This window comes from Lutra lutra, chromosome 2 (assembly GCF_902655055.1).
Source record: "Lutra lutra chromosome 2, mLutLut1.2, whole genome shotgun sequence".
Taxonomy (NCBI): Eukaryota; Metazoa; Chordata; class Mammalia; order Carnivora; family Mustelidae; genus Lutra; species Lutra lutra.
The window spans coordinates 23,077,197-23,099,331 of NC_062279.1; the positions used below are offsets into that span (position 1 = coordinate 23,077,197).

At 34.8% G+C, this 22,135-nt stretch overlaps 1 protein-coding gene across 2 annotated transcripts in view; it reads right to left on the bottom strand.

Annotated features, from left to right (window-relative positions):
- Positions 1-22,135, bottom strand: part of MSR1 (macrophage scavenger receptor 1) — a 264,617-nt gene that overhangs the window by 146,859 nt on the left and 95,623 nt on the right. The window contains exon 3 of one of the 2 annotated variants that reach the window (XM_047716024.1): positions 14,392-14,464. The exons of the other annotated variant lie outside the window; for it this stretch is intronic. The gene's annotated coding sequence lies outside the window, so the exon portion shown is untranslated. The remainder of the gene's footprint in view (positions 1-14,391; positions 14,465-22,135) is intronic. 2 annotated transcript variants of the gene reach the window in all.

A 22,135-nucleotide genomic window follows, 5' to 3' on the forward strand; every position in this document is an offset into this window, starting at 1 on the left:
CTTTTTAGGTAGGTAATATGTTTTCTGTAATGTACCAAGTGATAGTGTGATATGCTAATGTCAGCACATCTAGCTTAGACCACAACACTAATGGGAACTTAATTCTAAGGAAAGGTGGGCCAGTGGAATGAGTTGAAACAGAAATATCATTTTATCATGATTATTGAAGAACTAGGTTCCACTAGTCCATAGTGTGTTGCCATGACTCACAGTCTCAGCCACAAGAGATCTGGGTGAATGGGGCAAAGAGAAAGAGAGATCCAGGCGCCTGGGTGGCTCAGTCATTAAGTGTCTGCTTTTGGCTTGGGTCATGATCCCACCTGGGATCAAGTCCCTCATTGGACTTCTTGCTCAGTGGGAAGACTGCTTCTCCCTCTCCTGCTCCCCTTGCTTGTGTTCCCTCTCTCACTGTGTCTCATTCTGTCCAATAAATAAAATCTTTAAAAGAGAGAATCTATCATTTTCCCTCATTCTTAGAGACATATAACTAGTAGGAAATCTCTAAGGGCCTCCCCCAAAGACAAATAAAATAGGAAACCAGCTATGAGCCCAAACTGGATTTGGTAGTGCTCAGCAATAAGGAAGTTAGGGAGCTGAGACTGTCTGATCACAGATGCCGCTGACAGGGCTCCAACACAAACCCTGAGCCTTGGCCAAGAGCCATGTGGGAACTAACCTGAGAGTCCATATTGTGGGAAGGCACTTGAAGAATAAAGTGCTGCCACTATCCTCCTTCAAATAATTTGACTGGAAGTACCCTGATTTCTAGCACAACTGAACATACAACTTCTCTCAGAGGCATTTCCAATATGGTTTTTCACTACTCATACAGAATGGGAACAAGAAACAGGAGTTTGTAAGTATCACCAAGAATACAGGGAGGTGAGCCACCAAGACTGTCAGTACCAACTTCAGCAACAGACCAGGCCCACAAAGGAATTCTGAGGAGGAAAGCGTCCGAGAATAAACAAGTGTTATGTAGAATAATTATGTATTAAAAATGTGAGGTAGCACATGAGGTAACAGATTATCAAAAAAGGACAGACATCTGTAAAAAGAATAAAAAATTCCAGAAATGAACACTGCAATTGTTGAAATTAAAAAAGAAATCTCCATAGGTAGGTTAAACAGAAAATGAGACACAGCTGAACAGAGAATAATTAAACAGAAAGATTTATCTGAAGAAATTAAGCAGAACTCAGTAGGAGTAGGAGTAGGAGTGGGAGTGGAATGGGAAGTGGAACCTGTCAATAGACTTTGGAAATAAAATGTTCAAAATCCATCTTATTGGAGTTTCAAAAGAAAGAAGCAATACTGAGGGAAAAATGGTTGAGAATTTTCCAAAACCACTCAATTTCTCTTACTCATATTATTTGAGCTAATTTTATTTCAAGTCTGAAACATAAATATATAGGGTGAAACACACACAAAAAAGGAAATTTAAAGGATTATTCATCAATCCGAGCATGGCAATATTCTTTTTATCTCAAATGATTACTTACTCAAAGTATAACGATTAATACATGTGTAGTTTAATAAAAAAATAAGTGATGGTTGATAAGGAAGATTAGGGTTTTTTATTTTTTTATTTCTTATTTATTTGAGAGAGAGAGGAAAGGGCAGTGGGAGAGGGAGAGGCAGAGAATCTCAAGCAGAGGGCTTCATCCCATGACCCAGACACCATGACTGGAGCCAAAACCAAGAGTTCAATGCTCAGCCAACTGAGCCACCCAAGTGCCCCCTGGTGAATGTTTTAAATAACACTTTCATATTAATCTTAATAGGAATGATTCTGTATGAATTAGGATTTAGCATTCCACTTTTATTGCTATAAAGAAAAGGTATATGTCAGAGTAAAATTGTTGGAATGGATTGTTTTGTCCATGAGACAGTAGTCATCTTACTCATTAAAAATTCTCCCTATATATTATAACTTCTCTGTGTTATTGTACCTTTTTCTTCCACATAAATATCCACATTAGATTCAACATGAGTTACCAAAATGTTTGATGCTGTCAGCAACACTAGGATTTGTAAGCAAAATTGGAAGCTCTGTTATATTCTGATACATCTTAAAGCTACTCTCCATTCAAATTCATTCACATCTGGTTCATTCTTTGTCTCCAACAAAATAAATCAGCATAATGTAAGCTCAGAATATTTTAGCCATGTGCTTTCTCAAAACAAAGATACTTTAAAGATTTTATTTATTTATTTGTCAGAGAGAGAGCACAAGCAGAGGGAGAAGCAGGCTGAAGGAGAAGCAAATAGGCTCCCCGCTGAGCAGGGAGCCCGATGTGGGACTCAATCCCAGAACCCTGGGATCATGACCTGAGCTGAAGGCAGATGCTTAATGGACTGAGCCACCCCAGGCGTCTGGAAAACAAAGATACTCTAGATGCTAAGTAATTCGATTTAAATCCTGCTGAAGAGTTAGATGATCACACAAAGTTTTTAATAATACTTTAACCTCTATAAGATGACAATTATTGCTGATGTGGCCAGTGGAACATTCATTTAAGAAGGTGTTATAATTATGCACCATTCTGTAGGTATAGTTGAGCTAATGATGGTGAAAATAAGCCTGACCATAAAGATATAGAGAGAGCAAATACAGTCATAAGAAAATATCTATGCACAAACTTGAATTCATCAAAGACACTTAAAATTGTGTACTAAATGAATAAGTGAATGAAAAGGAATTAATAACACTTAAAATATGTTACTTAGAGATGATTTTGGTGACTAGTGTTCTCCTTTAGATACCTAAAAGATAAATACCTCATTACAGCTCTATGTTCCAAATGAAACCAGCAAAACAGCTAAGTTTACTATGTGCCAGGAAATATTGTAAGCATATTAAATGTGTTAACGCCTTTTCAAAGGGGTACATAGGTACAGGAAAAAAGAAAACAGTTGCTTCCATTAGTAATCTCATTTGTATTTCTAACAACTCAAAAGATGACTTAGTGCTCAGTATAGTTTTGTCCTCCATGCTTACCAGTCTTTTTATGACTCCTGGAAAGATTCTTATGTGCACTAATTACAAGCTTTCTCATCATCCCCCTCTCACCTTTTATATTTATTATTTATTTATTTATTTATTTATTTATTTCATGAGGGGGATAATTGTGTGAGATAATTCTGGTAACATCCTTAGCTCAGTGTCCCCCTCCCCCCCCCCAAAAAAGAGTCAAATGCTCCATTATATGTCTATGATGGTGATGATTTTCACAAAAATAAGGATAACATAGAAGTGTCTTGTAAGCTCTGAGCCATGTTCTAAAAATCTTCTAAGTTCTAGGTAGATTCCCTACAAATGAATTCCTGGAATACAGCCTTTCTATTAGCAGTAAAGTCACTTTTTTATTCCTTTGAAATATAGAACTTGTGCTAATGTGTGGAGGATAGATGACAAAAGAGGCATAACCAGCTGCTGTACTGCAGGTAAAATGAAATTACTTTAGACAAAGTGGGCAACAGAAGCCCCAGAAGGCTCTAAGGCAAGACACAGTGTCAGCTTCCATAAGAACCCATGTTTAATGGCTGCAGAGAAGCTGGGGCAGAGCAGTGGCAGACAGAACAACACACCCCGAGTCATCTGAGAACCCACTGGTTGGTTCGCTGTGGGTAAATCTTGCAAGGAAAGAAAAAGAAAGGAGACTCTAAGTGCTAGTTTGACGAGAGAGCAAAATCAGTCTTCATTTGATGCAACTGAGAACAACTGCCTGTCGTCCTTCGCTGGCCTTTTAGGCAGACCTGCCCTTACTGAGAGCCATGTTATCTACAGTATGCTATCTGAAAACAAAGGACATCGGTACATATATTAATCCGTCTACTTTTAGTCCATTGCTTTGGACTTTTTCCAAAAAAAATTCTTAAATTCAACAATAGACTTCAAGTGCCCAGGAGACCAGTGAACCCTCTTCAGCTTGTACAACACTGGAAAGATATGCTTCTTGATTATATGAGAACAGAGTTTAATGGCAGACAAAACAGCTGCTTTAGGCAGAATAGGAATCATATTTGGAATTATAATAAGACTGTGGCCACCTTCATCCCCTAGTAGAAGCTGACATCTCACCTTGCCCAAAGTTTTTGTTGTGCTTGTGAACAACTGTTAAAATCGACTTATTTCTATGCAAATGCAAAATCACATTCTGATGGAGATTGTTTCTCCTTGAACTTGGAAATAACATCTCTGCTAAATTTAAGCCCAGTAAGTCAGGAGACTAAAATGCAATGACTAAGACTGAGGAGGGGCTGATAGAATCTGCTTGAATTTTCAAAGCATCAGAGGAAAAGATGCTCCCTGCTCTAGAAGAATCCCTAAATCATGGTGATCGTTAAGTTCCCAGCAGCAGCACACACACATCCAATGTCATCTACTTGTTCTGTGACAAATTTCGTAAGACAGGAGAAAACAAAATTAAATGATCTGGGTAATGTGACAATAATGCCTATTTATTTTCTGACTTATTTTCTTCCATGGGAAATGTCTTCATTTATATGATAAAGAAGGTGCCCCCTTCTCTCTGACTGGAGGGGTTGACCGACTCTCTGCTCAAGTGCTTTTAACTCCTGATTAATTGGCAATTGGACAAAATTATATCTTCAATTGCTCTCTGAGATCTCTATATTCAATTTAGGATGAATTGCCTTCAAAACAAATAAAACATTAGTCGGAAGTAACAAAAAAGTGCTTCATGTTCCATAAAAGGTCTTTTTCTCTATAAATGGAACAACTGCATTAACAATAAAAAGGAAACACAAAGGCTCACACAATTTGTCTTGCAGTGGTCTATTCAGAATTCCATGGAAAGCCAGATGAAAAAGATGTCTGCAGCTTAAGGCTCTGGGAGGAAGGGACAGGTTTCATTATGACACTCGCTGGCAGCTCATCGGTTGTTCCGAGCAACACATCCTCCCAGGAAGCCAAAGGAATTCCTGGCCTTTTCAGGCCTTTTGGTTCCCCTCCCCTTGGCCATGCATCTCTCTTTTCCTAAAATTGATATAGTAATAATTTTTCACATTTTTATAAGAGCTTCAGACTAACAAAACTGAAAATAAGTACCTTAAGATCTTCTCAATTACCAAGGATGGCTTAAAAAATTACTGACTACACTTGATTGCAAATATTTATAATTAGAACATGGTTTGGTTTTTCTTTTTCAATTAGGAATTAGTTTTATATTAATAATTATATTGAGTTTATGAAAAGTCGTGAGGCCAGACGTTTATTCTCCAGACATTAGGCAGTAAACTACATAATGGTGGACAAATAACTTTCTCAGATTTAAAGTCTTCATTTTTAAAATGAGTGTATTTACTTAAATTATCACAATGTCTTCCTTCAGTTATGTAAAAAAGAACCCTGCACTATTGTTTGTTTCATTTTTTTCAAGATAAAACCAAATGTGTTACCCATTAGGATGAGTTAGGAATGTTAAAATAAATGATTGCATTCACAATAGCAATATGAATTAAACATTTTTTTAAATGGATGACAAGATTTTAAGAAATATTCTAGAAAAAATATGAAAGTCACAAAACTTATTCAAAGAGGAACTGAATTATTAGAGGGACAGTCCATATACTTCGACGAAAAGAGTAAATATTGCAAAATACCAATATTTATAATGCCTTTCTAATGAGATTGGATTTCTAATGAGATTAATGAAAGGCTTTGTTCGTATATTTTGTACTCCTTAAAACTTTGTGAAGTAGCCATAAAGCTATCTGGAAGAGTAAGAACCAGAAACCATTCAGAAATATTTTAAAAATAAAAAATAATGAAACAAGACTTTTTTTTACCTGATATTATCTGCTCAGAAGTAAACAAGAAATATAAGGATTTAAAATAGAAATTCTAAAAACTACTTATGGATAAGAATCGGGTTCATGTTAGAATATGTAATATCAATGAGGAAAAGGAAGAATGATTTATATTTTTGAAAGACTCAAGTCAAATACAGCTACTTAGAAAGAAGAAAACAATAATTATGATTCTACCACCAAGAAATAATCACTCTAACATGTGGAGAATACTATGCAGATTAGCAAAAAATAAAGTCACAATATATTTATTCTATTTATTTATTTATTTTAAAAATTTTATAAGATTTTATTTATTTATTTGACAGAGAGAGCAAGAGAGAGCACAAGTAGGCAGAACAGCAGAGGGAGAGGGAGAAGCAGGCTTCCCACTGAGCAGGGAACCCCATGTGGGGCTTGATCCCAAGACCCTGGGATCATGACCTGAGCTGAAGGCAGACACTAAACCGACTGAGCCACTCAGGTGCCACTATTTATTCTTTTTAAAACCATATTGTAATCAAGTATTTGCATAGCAAAATAAATTTCTACAATATCGTTTGTAATACTTGCATGGTATTTCATGGCAAGGAAATAACTTATTTGGCTGATCAACAATTATTTGAAATTTCAAGTAATCAAAAATTGTAGAATTTTAAAAAACCACCTTTGGGGAGTACCTTTTTTTTTTTATGGTTGTATTTATTTATTTGAGGGAGAAAGCGATAGGAAGAGAGAGCAAGATCAGGGGTGTGGGGTTGGAGAAGGAAGCAGACTCCCCATGAGCAGGAATCCCAAAAAGGGGCTTGATCCTAGGACCCTGGGATCATGACCTGAGCCAAAGGCAGACAGTTAACAGACTGAGAGACCCAGGTGCTCCTAGGGCGTACTTTTGTATTTAAATATTTTGATAATACTTTAACTATTTCCTTAGTATGCATTTCTAGATATATAGTTGCTTCATAAAATATCATTGACTTTTGGTATTCATTTCCAAATTGCCAAATGGAAGGGTTGTGCTAAGAATTTCCCAGAAGCCCAATACTTTAAATGGATATTGCCATTTTCCTTGTATTTGCCAATTTGATACTCCTAATGGTATTTTATTTCTATTCTGTCTATCTAACAGCTAATTCAGTTCAAAATTTTTAAGATATTCTTTGTCATTTGTATGAAATAGACTTTCCAAGACTTTTGTTCATATTTTTAAATCAGTATTTGCCTTTTTCTTTATGGACATGAAAATGATATGTAGTAAACCTCTATTGTGAATGTTACAAAAATTTCCCTAAATTGTTTTTTTTTGTGTTTAGGACAAAGACAACTGATTATGAAGAGTATTTTCTCTTCAAAATATACCAGTCACATAGAGGCCCCATATATTCTAAATGTGTTTATTTACTGCTATGTTTTGCTTTCTTACATAAAATTTTAATATATTATAGGTCTTGTTTAGAATATATTTTTTAAAAATATCATGGAATTAATTCCACAATATTTTGATGTTTTCAGAAAAGAGCTAATAGGGGACCAGAATTGAGTAAGAGAGTCCAGCAGAAGGAATGTGTCTGTGGCCAACATACACTTGCTCACAGAGAGCTACAGGGGCAATTACACATGCTTTCAGCTGGAGCTGCTAATTGATCTATAAAACAGGCATGAGATTTATCTCCACTTTTGGGACAGGGCATGTCTGGAGCCAGAAGGGACTACATTCATTGTAACCAACATGTGGCTGATTTAGAGATGCAGAGGTCACATATTTGTGACTTGGTCTTTTTACCGAAAATAAACAGTCAAGTTTGTTTTATATACTGGATTTACTCTACTTTCAGCATATCTTACTAGGAACAAAGTTACTCCTTATATATAGTATCTATCATGAATATTGTGGATATACACATGCTAGTTATTTCCTTACCTACTTAGTATTTATTTACTATATTTAGCATTCTGTATCAACCTTGGTTTGTTTTCACATTTTCTCTATTAAAATTGCATTGTCTTGACTAGTGTAGAAAACTCAAATTAGTCACATGAGGCAAAAAGGCAGAGGACTGACACTCATTATAATTTAGTATTAATCATGTCCAAAGTACTGCATCAGGCATATTGTGTCTGCTAGCTCAGTTCTTTCCTACCAGGAACATGGGAGGAAGATAGGATATTCTCAATGTATAGATGAAGCATAATGCTCAGAGAATGGAGGCGTAATTTTTTTATTGTCATGTAGCTGTCACATTCGGGATCCCGGATACCATCCAAATCTCTCTGGCATCAAAGGATATATAAGCAACTGCCTGAAATAGTCATTGGAAAGGAAATTGTTCTCTTATTCTCCTAGACCACCTAGAATAAAACATGATGTTGCTCCAGGTCCTTCTGGATGGGTAAAATAACTCTCTCTTTCTCTCCCTTTCTTTCTCTTTTTCTCCTTCTTCATAAAGATATTACTTAATTGCATATATCTGGTTAAATCTTTTCCTAGGTATTTAGGGTTTTTGTGATTATGCTTATGAGTGATACTCTTTTAAAAATGTATTTTTATATTCAGTTCTTGGTTTCTGGCCAATCCATAAGAATGATTAATCAGAAATTAGAAATGTAGGTCTGTAATACTCTTTGCCATATTTTGAGAAGTCATTGTGTGAAATATATTTTGCATTTAAACTCTCCTTAATTAATTTCAAACTGTGTTCATTAAAGATATAAAGACTATTTACTTCTGAGTATTATATTCTATTAAATATTATAAGCTAATTACATTTAAATTAGGGGAGAATTTAACTTCAATCTTTAAAGTTAAGGCAATATTTGGTAAAATGTTTCTATCATCACTATAACTGCCACCATCAAAATGTAACGGAAATTGACAGCAGTATCCTTACACTCCAGCCGTAATTTACACTGAAATGTGCAACCTCTACAATGAAATGTGCCCCTTTACAATGAAATGTGCAACCAGTATGGAAACCTTTTACTCAATTTTTGCTATTGTATGAGGCATCATATAAATTCTCAACAAAATAAATATTCATATACACTTCACTTACAAAGATAAATAAAATATAAGAATAATAATATTTGATTTTATTACATTGGAAATGGAAAATGGGTCAATAAACATTTTTCTTTATAAGAAGGCAATTTCTAATTTATTGGTAGTTTTTCCTCATAGTTTCCTTTCAATATAGTCTAGCAAGGAGAAGGCAGGGAACTTAACTATCCATAATTGGCTCTGGCCATACATAACTCAGTCATTGGGATGCATGATAATCCAGATTTCTCCTAAGGCATAAGCTATAATGTGGTAGTAAATTAGTTAGTTTTAGAAGCTGTTTTAACTCTTTCAGAAGGCCAGAGCACCAGGAGTGTGCTGGTGCAGAGTTATTAAGTGACAATTACATGCTTGAAAAAATCGAACTCAATGATTAATTTGGAATAACATTTTGAAGCAAGTTGAGCCTAATTTTCTAAGCATTTTGACAGTGTTCAAATATTTTACATATTTTCTACATATTTTCTATAATATAGATGCTAACTTATTTACAGGTAACCTCTGTGATGAAACTCTGTATTATATAAAAATGGATTCTAACACTTCGCTTTCATGCAGCTGTTTTTGAGATGGTGCAAATTGGAACATCCTAAATGTACTTTGTATGTGTGATTATCCCTGCATGTTTGAAAAACTGTTGGTAAAGTTAAATGTATTTTCTAGCATAATGGTTCTAAGGAAAATGAGAACACTTGATTAATTGAATGTTCAACTTAATGGTGAAGGGCATTTATAATTGCATAACGTTGGGAACACTTCAAATGGTTCACAGAGACAAGAGATCTTATCCTGTGAACAAATTTAAGCGTCTGGTCAAAAGTAGGTTGCCTCCTCTTTATAACTGATCAGAGAAAAAGAAGGAGTCTGGTGGGATATGTGACCTCTAATATTTGTGGTCCTAATTTCACAGAAAATTCTTAGCTCCTAGGGAATCACAAAGCAGAAATGACTAAAAATTATTTTGTACAATTTCATATTCAATCATTCTCCTAATTCTTATTTATAATACATTCAAACAATCTTATAGTTAAATCATTTCCAAATAGTTCCTACAAAAATAATGACAGAAAATAGATTCCACCACACAGAATTAAAAATACTCTATTGTTTAAAAATTTTTAAAGACTATGAAAATACTTGCTATACTACTAACAGAAAAGTATCCAGAAAAGTCTGAAACAAAATATTAAAATTGATTTTGTAGGGTGAGAGCATTATAAATAGTGAGTTTTCTCTAGTAATTCTGCAATGAAAATACATTGGTACAAATCTATCATATTCTTTAATATGTATTTAATTATACACATATACATACTGGCATCTGTAAGCCTGAATACAAGAATGAACATAAAAGCAATTTGTTACATAGATCTTGATTTTAAGAATTTAATGGACAGAAGAAGAAACAGAGTTGCTTTTTGGGCATTTCCCTAACTGGGTAGGGACAGACAATAATCTGAAATCCTTTTGGCTAAGGTTTTGTTCATAATGATGAAACATGACTAAATTAACAATTAAGAACATTGCAGCTTCTCTTCCTCAGGTTTTAAGCCCAAATGCAGACTTAAGGTTATTAATATGCACCAAAATATTCATCCATGACATTGCTTATGTCCTTTACAAGAAAAAATGAAAGTCATCAAGAGTTCTTTCTATAGTAGTAAGAATTGGTTAAAAATAAAAGCTCTTGTCATAAGGAGCAAAAAGAAACCAAATGAGAATACGTGTATTTTTAAAAAATGTTTTCTTTTCATGCAAATGTACTTATTGTTAATAATTTAGGAAATTTAGAAAACCAAAAAACATTACCATTTCATCCCATTAAACAAAAATGATACAGAATGATAAAATATTTTGTACTTTTTCTCTGTAAATACATTTTTTAAAACTTGCATATAAAAAACAGAATCATGCTGAACAGATTTCCATTGAGTTTGATTCATTTAATACATATTTTCAACTCAAATATTTTAAAATTATTTTCATTACTTCATTTTATAAATTAATGAATCAGCCCATCATAATTTATTTAGCTCTTCCCTATTTGCTGAACATTTGGTTTCTGAGGATTCCTATATTCCTATTTAATAACATGTTATAAACCTCATTTGAACAAATTTTTTTCTCACGTTCTCATAAGGGAAACTCCAGAAAGTAAAATTACTGGCTCCAGAAGACCATGAATATTGAGGCTTTTCATATTAGCATTTTCTAAAGCCAAAGTGAGTGCGGATTGAAATAGACTACTTACATTTAGATCAGAAACAAGATCATATTACCTGTGTCTACTCAGAAAACTACAAGATTGAGAGTTTGAATAATGACCTGTGTTTTAAAGGACAGAAAGGCTGTCATTTGATGAATACAGACAAAGAAGCAATTCTGATCATGGAAATAAATAATAGAGCTAGATATAAAAAAAAATAATAGGAAAACACAGAAAAGTCTCTAATAGATGATGAAACAGAAATAGCCGTGGTCAGTTATTTGTACCTGACATGAATGGTAGAAAGTGTCCAGAGGGATTAAAAATGATCAAGGTGGAAGGAGTTCCACTGAAAGGAAAATAATCTGAATGTAAAAATATAATAATTTAAAAAAATTCTGGATCTATAATCACTGTTCTCATATCAAATCTTTAATTTTTATTATTATTATTTTTTGCCTTGCAGAGCTGTTTTAGAAGTGGATCGCATATCCACAGTTATACTGCATTCATGAGAATATGAGTAGGACAGAAAAAATAGATCTTTGATAATCATAAAATTTTTCATTTACAAAATATATTTTTCTTGAAAAATGTGAAGCCATTGTAAGTGTTGACTATTAAACAAAACTTTTTCCTTGAAAACTTTTAATTGGTTTGAGAGCAAAATGCTTGCTCTTGGTTAAGAAAAAAAAGGCTTGCATTATCTTTTTTTTTAGTCACAAATCCTTATGTAATATGTTGCTGTTGTCCAGGACTCATTAATTCTACTCTTCTCCTTGTTGTTGGTGCTCATTACTTCACTCATTTGAAATCAGAACAGGTTAAAAAGGTTGAAAACTTTTTTTTTTTTAATGTGTGTCCTGAAACTAAACGGCCTATGAGATAAAACTGAACACCTGAGCATTTGATGTATTACATCTCAGTAGCATCTGACAACCCTTACTCCCTGGTGATGTAATTTTTTTCTAATAATTTAGTCTCAGTCTATTAAAAGACAATTACAGATAATGCACACAGGCAAGTGGTGAAGGATGCCCAGAGCAGCTTTTGTAGAGAGGTTACCAAAACACAACACACCAAAAAGATGGTTGCATTGATTTTTTAGAAATTATTTCAAAAACAGTTACATAGATTTTGAACGGACTAAATAAAACAAAAAAGATAGGAAGGGTTTCCTCTTTGCCACTTGGTACAACACATTTTTATAAAACCGAAAGGTAAATAGCTATTGGTGGCTTAATTAGAATGAAATGCTTACTTTTTATTGCAGTGTACTGTTTTGAAAAATTAGCATATTTGAGGACACTGAAGTGGTTTTACAGCTGTCCTTCACTGTGGGTCGCTAGACCCTACTCTATTGAGGGGCAGGGTCACAACAGCGGCCGCTGCTAAATGTTGAGACGGTTGTGTCACCTTCTACAACAAAGCAAAGAAGCCTCTTGGGACATTCTGAGTATATTCAGTTGAAACCATCACTGTGTGCACTCAGTAAGTTCAGCTTAGCCCTCTAGATGTTTCCAATACACTAACGATCACCCCAAATGGTAGTGGTTGTACGTAACAAGAAGTTACTCAAGAACTCAAGAAGTTCTTTTTTTTTTTTTAAGATTTACTTATTTATTTACTTGAGAAAGAGAGAGAGAGCACGTGCACCTGCTTGCACACGTGTGCAACTGGGGGGCGGGGCAGAGAACGAGAGGGAGAGAAGCAGACTCCCCACTGAGCAAGGAGCCCAACGCAGGGGCTGATCCCAAGACCCTGAGATCAAAACCTGAGCCGAAATCAAGAGCTGGCCACTTAACCATCTGAGCCACACAGGTGCCCGGAGAAACATTTTTTGATATCTTATTTTGTGTATGAGTTATACATGCTCTGTTTGCTCTGTTGACTAGAAAGCTACAGTGTGGAATCACCACATGTAACACGATCTGATCTATGTGAAAATGAAATATATGCCTTTTTACCTCATTCCCTATACCCCCCAGAAAGTGGCTGCCTGAGCTGGGATGTTTTTCTGAGATTAATGGTTTCTAGAATGAGTTCGGAAAAATAACACGCCTCTCTTCTGGACTTACTATAGACTGGATTTGGAAGCACATTAGAAGGAAACTTTTTGGAATAATTGGTGTATATGATTTTTAAAGAACATTTTCTATGTGATAAATAGAGCCAGTGATACCAGTGCAGGAGAACGGGATGGGCACCACATGACCTGGCCTCTTGCCCCCCCCCCCCACAGTCACACAATCCTCTAACACCCAGTTGTTCTTCTCTTAAAATGAAGAGGGTAGAGAGAGCAACTCTAATGAATGCATTCTGTACCTATGACCAGAGAGACCTCAAACAACCCTTCTGTTTGTAAGGGCAGCAATCAGAAGACTATAAGCAGAAAGGCAATGGTGTAGTGGAAATACATTTGACTATTACATCAACTCACTCTGTCTCCCATGGTTATTTGCAAAAGTTCTCTGCCTCTCAGTCTGCTTCTCTATGAAATAAAGGTATGGAAGTAGAACAGTGATTTTCAAGCATTTTTCAGCATAACCTGTTCTTGCCCATAGGAAAATCACAAATAGAAACCTGATATATAAAATAAAACAGGGAAACTGCTTAGGAGGATGATGGATTGGGATTGACAGGGCTGGAGCTGTGTCCGTGTAGCTTCCATTTTGCTCCCTACTCAAATCCATGAATGGATGCAGAACAGTGTTAGATTACATGCTCTTCAGAAGAACAATGTTGAGGTAGATCTGCTACACTCATGGTTCTTTCCTCGGCTCCGCCCGCCCCTGCTTCCTCCCCTCAACACAAATACTCTTGCACCAAGATCTTTGAAATCAGATTTCTCCCAAGCTTTTGACTAGTAATGTCCACTCATAGGGATGGAGCTGTCCAACTGTAGCAGCAAGCACCAAGAATATCTCACGGTAAGAACTACAGAGATTTGAAAATATCCAAATTTCATGTAACCTTGCGGGGGGGGGGAGAGCTAAATATTGGAGATGTGCAATGGTATGGACTGTACCCTGTCTGACAGGAGACTATCACAAGGAGAGGATTGGACAGCCAGTGTGGTATCTCACAGAGAACAACACTCTTCTGGGAGCTATTAGTAACTGCATTTTAGGAAAGAATATATGCCTTCTCTATTAGTATCAGAAATGTAGGATTCGACAAAATTATCTCCTTACTCTTTTTACATGTTTTAATACACTAAGATTCCAAATAAAATTTCAAGAGTGGTCATATAGTTTGCAGCATTTTCAAACATACGTTGGGGGATGCAAAGATTTAAAGAAGGAGAACTTACTTTGCATAAGATGAGGACAGTGTTGGAATCATAGATCAGAGGTTGACAGCTCTGGAAGAACTCTCTTAGGCTTCTGTAAATAACACATAAACATGTAAACCCTAGAACAACATAAAAGTGCCCTCCACTCCCCTTTCCATTCTTCTGTGGCAATCTGGCAAAATCCTTTCCTGGTATCACAAATAACGGAGTTCACAGACTAATAGTCTGGTTATCCTTCCAAATGAGAGAAAACTGCACTGTAGACCATATAATAAAAAGGGATTCATAGTTTTGCAGAGAAATTTTGCCCAAACCACAGATTATAATTAGATGGCCATTTGAATATAGCAGTGTCAACAATAATTTAAAAACGGAACTACAGAAATTCAGAGTAATGTGGTTGGGGGTATGAGAAGGATTTTGAAGAACTCATCTGGATGTTTCTTCCTTTTATAATTACCTTAAATAAGATGGCCATAATATAACATCACCACCAAGCTAAGTGTAGCTCCCTTGAACAACTTAAGAGAATTGAGAAATTAGTTCTTTTAACACCCTTTAGACGGAAGTGTCCCAAAATGTTCCTTATCTTTTATGCCAACAAAATGTTATTTGTATTGGGTTTATGTGTCATAGTGTTTATTTTGACAAGCTTCAAATCTAGTAACCTAGGGATATATTTCAGAAACCCATTCCATCTGAAAAGGGAACTCAGCTATCATTAGCAATAGGAGGGCATGTGTCAAGCTTTTCTTTTTACATTTACATACGTATTTGTATTTTATATACACAGTTCACTTCCGTTGTCTTTTTCCTTTGCAGAAATGACAGCATACCATGAATGCTCTTATGTAACCTTAAAAAAAAACCTTAAGTTTGATAGATCTTCCTACATCTGAACTTATGTATCTACAAAATGATTTTTAAGGCTGTGTTGTATGAGAGTGCTCCTTTCATACGGAATGCTAATACAACCTCAGTGGCTTCTGTCATAGGGTCAGTTGTGAATTATGGGTCAGTTGTGAATTATGGGTCAGTTGTGAATTAGCGCAGCTCAGATTCATGCCCCAGAATGCTACCCATTAGGTTCATGTCTACTTCAAGTATCCCATGTCCCAGGACCCAGGCTAAAAGAGCAAGAGCTCCCTGGGGTATGTTCTTTGCCAAGTGGAGGGTGAAAATCTCAAGAAGGGTGATCAGTCCAAAACTTTGTCTCAGCCCAGACAATGGTGTTTCCACTAGCATTGCTCTGGATAAAACATTTCACATGGTGAAACCCAGAGTCAATAAGATTGAAGATAAAATCTCCACAAGGTCATGCTGAAGGCAAAAAGAGAAGTAGCAAAGTGTACTAACCATAATCTATCACCATAGATGGGGGCCAGTGCTGTGATAACTTTGTGTTTCCTATTATATCTTTCAAGTCTTTAAAAGATAAGGAGACCAGAGACTTAACATTGAACTAATCAACTTTTGCATCCACTCTACAGAGTGATGGTCCAACTAAACTATGGCAACAACACAACACATAAACACAACTCAAAACCTGAATTAAATCTATCCAGGAATTAGGAACTCCGCTACCTTACAATAAGCCAAATCATAAACTGGGGAGATTAAAATTTTAAACATTAGTTTCTTGGAAGTTTAACACGTAAGGGCTAATATTAGAATCAAATTTGGCAGTATTTTATTTGAACTTTGATTCCTTTGGATTTTAAATTGTGAAGAGCACAAATCTTTGAAATTATTTTGCCTAGAAATAACTGATGCATATGTTATTTTATCTCATGTTGTTTCTATCAACTATATCATAAACCTCAATGTTTTAAGCCAAATCTGAGCATTTATAATGAAATAATTTTATTTTAGAATATGATTCTAGGTGATTATATGAGATTTGATATAATAGTAAATTAGACACAGATATGATTGCAGTTCACTTTCCAACCCTAAAGACCTTGAATTTATGAACTCTTTCCATTGCTTACTTTTAAAGCACCCAGTTTTTGCCTATGCTCATCTCTATTTTTATAGTACCTTGCTATAATCCTCAAGGAACCACTGATACATATTGACATCTGGCTCTTTACAAATGCTTCCCGCAGAACAGCAAACTTAGTGGGCATACAGTCTGCTTTCCAGGTTGTCAAAGGTGACAATTTCAGAAAATATTTTTTTCTGACACAAGAGAGGTATACAGCTATCTAACCTGCAATATTTGTATATTTGATACAACCTGCCTGACTGCTAAGACATTGCAACATATTTTAAGTTATATATTACCTTGTTTTCTACAATAATTTTGTGTCAGTTAGAATAAACTAAACATCTATAATAAATAACCTACACATTGATTTAAGTTGGAAAAATAGAAACTGGATTTACAATGTCATGTGAAACAAGAAATTTAAAAAACCAAACAAACATGCAACATTGGCCTTGGGAACATTGGTCATCGCACAACAGAAAAACAAGGATTCATGAGGAACAGAAATTAAATGAAGTGAAACATGAATGTGACTTATGAATGTCCATTTATTTGCCGGAGAGCGTATCTAGATCAAAGCTCCAGAAGGAGTAGAGCCAGAAATCTGAAGAAATTAAGCCACTGTTGTTCACACGCTAGAACACTAGAGATGAAGGACCTACACACAGTCCTTAGGGAGGAATCTTAAGATGTGCAGAGTCTCTTTCATGTACTCATTTGAATACGGATAGATCATCATGTATGTGAGGAGGCTGTTTGAGGCTGAGGGGTAAACTATGCAAAAGATTATTGGAAATAGTACTCATGCATCACACAAGGTCAGGGATCATGCCCAATGGAAAACTTTATGACTCAGTATTTAATATTAATATTAGAGTATTAAGAAGGATCTTGCCTTAACAGGGGGTAAAATTTAGCTCTAAAATAGGTACTCTTCTGATATGATCCAGAAAACTTCAAAGTAGGACTTGAAAGAATCAAACTGAATTCAAGTAACTTAATTGCATCCCATAGCAAAGCTGCAAAATATGTTTAGGAAAACAAAACTATCCAGTGCCATCTGCTAGCTAATAAAAAAATATTAGGTAAAAAAGCAGAAAATACAACTCATAATGAAGAGAGAAATAAATCATTAGAAGCTGACTCAGAAATGGCGGATGTGATAGAATTAATAGTTAATAGCATTAAAATAGTCATCAGTACAATCTGTCATCGGATCAAGAAGCTAGAGGAATGTTATGTATAGATATGGAAAATATAAGAAATATCCTAACTTGTGGAGATGAAAACTACAATGTCTAGATATTTCAAAAGACACTGAATGTGTTTAATAGCAGATTGGACAATGCAGAAGAAACAATTACTGGACTTCAACACACAGGAATAGAAACTACCCAAAAAGAAAAATAGTGGGGAAAGTGTGTCAAAACACAAATGAACAAACAACAAAAACAAATCATCAGTGAGCGGTGGGACAATTTAAGGTGGTTAATTATATGTGTAATTTGAATCCCCAAAGAGACAAGGGGTATACTTGAAGATCAGTGGTTTAAAATTCCCAAATTTGAGGGGCGCCTGGGTGACTCAGTGGGTTAAGCCGCTGCCTTCGGCTCAGGTCATGATCCCAGGTCCTGGGTCAAGCCCCACATGGGGCTTTCTGCTCAGCAGGGAGTCTGCTTCCTCTTCTCTCTCTGCCTGCCTCTCTGCCTACTTGTGATTTCTCTCTGTCAAATAAATAAATAAAATCTTTAAAAAAAAAATAAAAAAAAATAAAATTCCCAAATTTGATTAAAATTATAAATCCTTTCTTCTAAGAGGCTCAATGAACCCCAAACAAAAGAAATATGGAGAAAAATATACCAAAAACCAGCATAAGCAGAAGTTTAAAGTCAACGGTAAAGAAAATCTTTGAAGCAATGAAAGAAAGCCAACTTTTGTACAGAGGAATATGTATAAGGATGTTTGTAGTTTTCTCATGAGAAACAGTGAATGCTAGGAGACAATGGAATAACACCTTTTCAGTACTGAAAAGGGGGGGAAACCTGTCAACCTACAATTTTTTATTCTGCAAAAAATATCTTTCAAAAGGACAATAAAATAAAGACTTTCCCAGATATACAAAAATTGGTATGTAAAAATTCAACTGTTACAAGATAATACTCAATAGTTTAATAGATTTATTCTTCCAAAACCCTTTTATTAGATTTTTTAACTTTTACTGATTTAGTGGGTCAAATTATGATCCTAATATACATTTAAGGCATACAAACATCTTTGAATTGATTTATTTATTTCTCATTCATATTATTTGTACATTTTTATTGGTTTGACTTTTGCTTAATGATTTATATTGTATAAAACTAGCTTTTCCCCCCCCTGTAATACATAGGCTATTATCTCTGTGTTATGATGTCTTTTGAGGAATAATATTTTTAATTTTAATGTAGACAAATATGCTGATATTTTATTTTATGATATGTTGGAATCTTGATAAAATAATTTTCAACAGCATAAAAATAGCCTTTATAATTTTTTCCTAAATATTTTAAAATATAAACATTCCTTGCTTTGCACAGTTCTGATAGGCATGATTTTCAGTCATCAGAGTTCAATTAAATAACACTCATTCCACAACAATATGGTTCAAATTTTAATTACCAGAGCATATTAACTGTGAATGATTGTGAAGTACAAACTTCACCGTAGCTCTTCGGGCCACAGATTAATACATGAATAATAGATGCATACCATGATCAGTGACAAATCATGTCATTTCTTTCAAAGTCTTTTGATGACTGGTCACTGCACATTTCTTACTCAGTTCAGATGTATATAGCAAAGCATGCAGGTGATAAACCCAGATGGCATTTTAGAAGAATGAATAACCAAAAGAGGGAATTGACCAAAAATGTTACAAATGCCATAAAGGAAAGAAAGGTGATGACACTAGAAGTGAAATTCAAATTGAACAAAAATGGAGTATAGATGAAATAGCTGACATGGGAACATGCTGCCATTTGAGAGACTTTAGATAGGCAGTCAGAGGAAGTTGATGACAATGAACTTATTAATGTAAATGGGGAAAGTGGTGGGGGATGACCAAAGATGATGTTCCAGAGGAAATGACACCAGTAAAAAAGAAAAAAAAAATCACACTAACGGAGTCTCCTGCAGATATTTCACAACCTTCAAAGCTCAAAGGATAAAATGTTGGAAGCTACTCCAAATTTTTGGCAATTTTCCAAGGCACAGGAAAGATGCCTGCTCCACAGCACTGGATACGTGCCATGCAAAAAAAAGCAAAGCTTGTTCAAGCTATTCTTGGTGTGTCTTCTACAAAGAAACCCTGTAATTCTCAACCTTCCTAATGTGTAAAACCTCATATTAAATAAATTTTAGTTTTATTGTATTTTTTATATATACATTTATAAGCAATAGTAAGAGTTGCAATGTTTTGGGAGAAAAAAAGCTTAAAAGTCATAGAACAATCATGTTTCCCACTGATTAAGAAGATCATTTTGCTCAATCCTCTTTATGGTCCTGAATTTCCATGCAAGCAAGGCCTGCTTGTATAGCTTTTTATCTTTAATTTCTTAACCATCTAGTATTGTTTTTTCTGGGATTGTATGAGGTAGGAAATTATTACATAAGGTGATTCATTTTGTTTTTCTAAAAAATGTAGATATCCTAATGTCTTAGCACGTTAAAGTGATAGTCCCTCTCTTTTCTTACTAATTGACTAGCAGTATCATTGGTTTTGTTTATCTTCTTTGCAAATATAAGCAAGCCCTCTGATAAACTTTGTCATTATCTAACCCTGCCCACTACCATATTTTGAATAAAATCTGATACTAAATATTGATAATGCAAAGCAAAATTACCTTTTTTTTTAAAATCATGCTTCAGGAACATCTTAGCTTTTTTTTTTTTTTTTTAAAGCTTTTATTTATTTATTTGACAGACAGAGATCACAAGTAGGCAGAGAGGCAAACAGATAGAGAGAGAGGGGGAAGCAGGCTCCCTGCAGAGCACAGAGCCCGATGTGGGGCTCGATCCCAGGACGCTGGGACCATGACCTGAGCCGAAGGCAGAGGCTTTAACCCACTGAGCCACCCAGGTGCCCCAACATCTTAGCTTTTATTGGTTCTTTGATATGCCTTAAAAATTTAGGAATAGGCTGATAAATTCCTTCAGATTTGCCTCTATAGATAATGAGACTATTTTCTAACATCTACACACATTTAGATCTTATCTTCCAGGTGAATTGAAACTTTTATAATAACATGGTAACTACTTTATACACAACAATGATTTTTTCCCTAAAGTCCATTTTGTCTGATATTAATTTACCCTTCCCAGGTTTACTTGTGTTGGTATTTTCCTGGTATGTCTTATTTCAACGTTTTCATATATTTATGCTTTAAGCATGTTTTTAAAACATCACGTAATGATTTTATCTTACCTTTTTTTATTGCAATGTGATAATCTCTATCCTTTTAACTACCAAACTTAAATAGTTTCATTTATGTAACTACTGACCTATTAGGACTTGCTTTATTATCTCCCTTTTTGTATTTTCTTTGTATTGCATGTTCTGTACTTGTTTTTCTTTCTGCGTTCCTTTTCTGGGATTGATTTAAGCTTTTGTTTTCCGTATTTCATTTTCTTTTTTTGACTGGTTTAAAAGTTAAAGACTTTATAGCTCTCCTTTAATCACTTCCCTTGAAATATTATCATGCATATTTAATCAACTTTACCATGCATATCTTACCTCATCTTACTTTAATTCTAATTATGCCCTCCTGATAATCAAGTAAATGTTCTCATCATATTTTATTTCATGTATATATGTATGCATGTTTGTGTGTATATATATACACACTATATATTTCATATACATATGAAACATAAAATTTGCCATTTTAAGCATTTTTAACCATTTGTACATTTACATTGTTGTGCATCCATTACTACTACCCAGCTACAGAACTTTTTTTCTCTTGCCAAACAGAAACTAGTCATTAAGCAATAACTCCCCATTCCTTTCTCTTGCTGGCACCAGGAAACTGCCATTCTACTTTTTGTCTCTGTCATTTGATACTCTAGACTTCCTCTTAGTGGAATTATATAGTATTTGTCCTTTAGTGAATGGCTTATATTAATTACCATGATGTCTACAGGGTTTATCCTTATTTTAAAATGTGTCAGAGTTTCCATTTTAGTGTTGACTAACATTTTATTACATGTATATACTATATTTTATTTTTCTATTCATCCTGTATTGGATACTTGGATTGTTTCCATCTTTTGGCTATTGTGAATAATGCTACTATGAACATGGGTACACAACTATCTGTTTGAGTCTCTGCATTCAGAACTTTTGGACATGCACCAAAAATTGGAATTTCTGGATCATATGGTGCTTCTATTTTTAATTTTATGAGGAACAATCATGCTGTTTTCCACATTGGCTGCACTATTTTACATTCCCACCAGCCATTTCCTAGAAAAAATTATGAGTATGGATGAACAGCAGAGTAGAATATGATGGATATTTCAAAAGAAGTACAGATAAAGTATAGAGAATATAAAAAAATGTTTTCCAAGTGTGGAAACTCTGTCATCTGGAGTCACTTGTTTAGATGCATTTTTCTTCCATACCAAAGACAGAAAATGAATTTCTGAGACACAATCTGGTAATGTTCATTTTATGTATGCCTACATTTTCAGAATCACTTGACAAAGGAAGAAGATGTTGTGTTCAATCTTGGG